Raw genomic sequence first — 3,472 nt, 5'->3', positions numbered from 1 at the left:
GATATATTAGCTGGAATATAATTAAAGGTATACATTCCACATGACCAAAACCAGCCAGGGGGTAAATGAGTAAATTTATAAATATATGAAACATTTTCGTAGGAGCTACAATTTAACAAAGTTGGTCCAAAATTAACACAATTTGATCGGGTACAATTAACCATACGAGCACATGTCATATTGATACTAGCTATTTGATTGGTTCTCACATGCATTGCCAAAGTAGGCGGCAACAGGGTTTGTGTTCCCCAATTATGGTATTCATAAGAAGCATTTCGATAGGATGAATTAACAGGAAGCTGTGAATAAAACCAAGTATCATTTTGCATATCTTTAGGATCATGACATACTGGAATCAGGCAAGTTGCCAAAACTTCTCCAACTGCCTTTTGATGAGAAAGACAGAAATCAGTTTGGTTCAGTGAAATTGCAAACGCTTCCCAAATATTTTTTGTGGGAAGTAATTGTGACTGTCCACAAGGTATGTACAAACAACAACACAGTAGAAGCAATGTAATGGAATTAGCATTAAGCGCTGCAATAATAGCCACTACGAAGTTATCATCAGTCTTTTCAATATGAGCTTTTTCTAAAGTCTCTGTAGCTTGTTGACTCAAGGCTTTAATTTGTCCCCAAGTAACAGGAGCATTAGGTTGACGAGTCACTGACCGTTTGCGTGTTTGCATCTGCGGTCCTTGAAGGGTGAGTGTGAAATTGGGAATTGGGTTGTGAAGACCTTGATGCCACGACATGAGGTTTCACCCACTTTGCTGGAATCCACACCGGGCCAGAATCTGTTTGAACAGCAGCGTAACCACGACCCCAGGTAAGGAGAGGCACAGGGGAACTCCACTGATCAGAAGGTAGTTGTCGGTATATGACCAAAGGACGAGATAAAGGTGGGGCAGGAGTACGAAAATGTTGTTCAAATCTGGAAGAAAAAGTTTTTGTAGCAGGATTATTGATGAGATTGAGATGATTCAGTGTGTAAAGGATTTGTGCTAAGCATTCATCAATGCTTACTCTATGACGGAGAATACCGTCTTTTTTTGTAGTCAGATTACTTAAAGCAGTTTTCAGTGTGCGATTAGCACGTTCAACAATAGCTTGACCAGTGGAGTTATAGGGGATACCAAAAAGGTGCTCAATATGCCAGAGGGTCAGGAACTCCTGTAAGGAGGTGGAAGTATAAGCAGGGGCATTGTCTGTCTTGAGAGTTTTAGGAACACCCATGACCGCAAAAGCTTGGAGAAGATGAGAGCGGACATGAGATGTAGTTTCCCCTTTTTGTGCAGTGACCCACAAAAATCCAGAATGAGTATCAACAACCACATGAAGCTTAGACCATTGACCAAAAGGGGGAAAGTGAGTAACGTCCATTTGCCAGAGGCTATTAACTTCCAGACCACGAGGATTAACTCCAGGAAAAAAGGTAGTAGGAGCTGAAAAGGAACATTGTGGACAATTTTTGATAATAGCTCTAGCTTCTTCTAAAGAAATTTGAAACTGGCGAGCTAGGCTAGGTGCATTTTGATGATGAAGTTCATGACTGCAGTGTGCTGTGGAGAAAAAATGAAGATGGCGATCCGCTCGAGCATTCCCTTCAGACAGACCACCAGGAAAAGGTTGATGACTGCGGATATGACCTATAAAGAGAGAAGAAAGGCGATTCTCCAAGTAACCTTGGAGGGTTAACAGTAAAGCATAAAAAGAGGCATCCATTTTGAATGATACATAACTGTCGGGCATGCGACGGACAAGATTAGCACAATATTGACTGTCAACAATAAGATTCAGTGGTTGATCTGAAAATAAAGAAAGAGCCAGGATGATGGCAGCAAGCTCTGAACGTTGAGCAGAGGTTTGTGGAGAGGTAAATTTGACGTGCCATTTGTTCAGATTGTACCAAGTAACCACCCCACGAGTGGGACTACCATCTGTAAAGACGGTGAGAGCAGTAGGGAGTGGACGTAAAGAAATGGGATCATGAAGAGTGATTGGCAAAATGGATGTGCCCTGTATGCGAGGGTCTTTAGGATAGTGGCAATCTATAATACCAACATAAGTGGCTAAAATAAATTGCAAGTCGTCGGAGAACTGAATCATTTTTTCCCACTGCCACAAAGAATGAGGAATGATGAGTTTAAGAATGTCGAAACCAGTCATGAATGTTGCTCGCTCTCGAGCTTTAGTAATCAGCAAGGCTAGTTGCTGGGGCCATTGTGTAATAGTAGAATGGAGAGTATTCTGTAAATAGACCCATTCTATCAATTTCGGAGGAGTTGTATCTTGATATAAGACACCAAACGGTTGTCGGTGGGTGGGGTCTTTGAGAACGCAAAAACAAAAAAGGGCAAATGCATCTCGTCTATCTGTCCATTTTGTTTGTAAGATTTGATCCAATTGTGACAGAATTGTTTGTTGCGATGCAGTGAGTGTAATTAATTCAGCAGGTGTTTTATGACCTTTTAATGCGAGAAACAGGGGTTGTAAAAATTCTGTAGGAAGTTTCAAGTAGGGACGTAACCAATTGAGATTTCCTAAAATCTCTTGTAATTGATGTAATGTCGTGGGAGACTGTAAATTGAGATGAGGAGCGACAGGTTGGGCTGCAGCTTTAGTCATACGGAAACCTAGATATAAATAGGGTTCCTTTTCTTGAACCTTCTCTGAGGCAATTGTTAATCCTGAGGAGGCCAAGATAGAAATTAAAGTAGATTTCCAAGAAGGGGGAAGAGTTATCCCTGCAATTAGTATATCATCCATATAATGATATACCAAAAGTTGAGGGAAATAGGCACGAAATGGTTGCAAGGCTTGATGAACATAGTATTGACAAATAGTGGGTGAATTTAACATTCCCTGGGGCAAAACTTTCCAACAATACCTAGTAGTAGGGTGTGCATTATTGTAAACAGGTACAGTAAAAGCAAAGTATTTATAATCTTTTTCCTGGAGAGGAATTGAAAAAAAACAATCCTTCAGATCTATAATAGCTAATTGATAATCATAAGGAATCAAATTAGGATTTGGAATACCACATTGTAACGGGCCCATTGGTTCTAAAATCGCATTAATAGCTCGTAGGTCATGTAAAAATCTCCATTTTCCGGATTTTTTCTTGATCACAAATACCGGAGTATTATATGGAGAATTGGTAGGCTCAATGTGATTTAATTGTAATTGTTCTTCCACCAATTGATGTAAAATCAACAGTTTTTCTCTGGTAATCGGCCACTGCTCTACCCAAACAGGTTTGTCAGTTTTCCATTCCAAAGGAAGAGAAAAAGACATATTTATGAACTGTTAATCAGGTAGGATCAATGATGCATCTAATTGTTCCAAAAGGTCACGACCCCATAAATTAAAGGGTACTTGTAAAATACAGGGCTTAATATGTCCTAGAACCTTGGTATCGTTAGGATATGTAATAGATAACCATTGAGAACTTTGGGAGGCTGACTGAGTTCCC

Source organism: Microcaecilia unicolor, chromosome 1, assembly GCF_901765095.1.
Source record: "Microcaecilia unicolor chromosome 1, aMicUni1.1, whole genome shotgun sequence".
Taxonomy (NCBI): Eukaryota; Metazoa; Chordata; class Amphibia; order Gymnophiona; family Siphonopidae; genus Microcaecilia; species Microcaecilia unicolor.
This window is presented reverse-complemented; position numbering follows the sequence as displayed.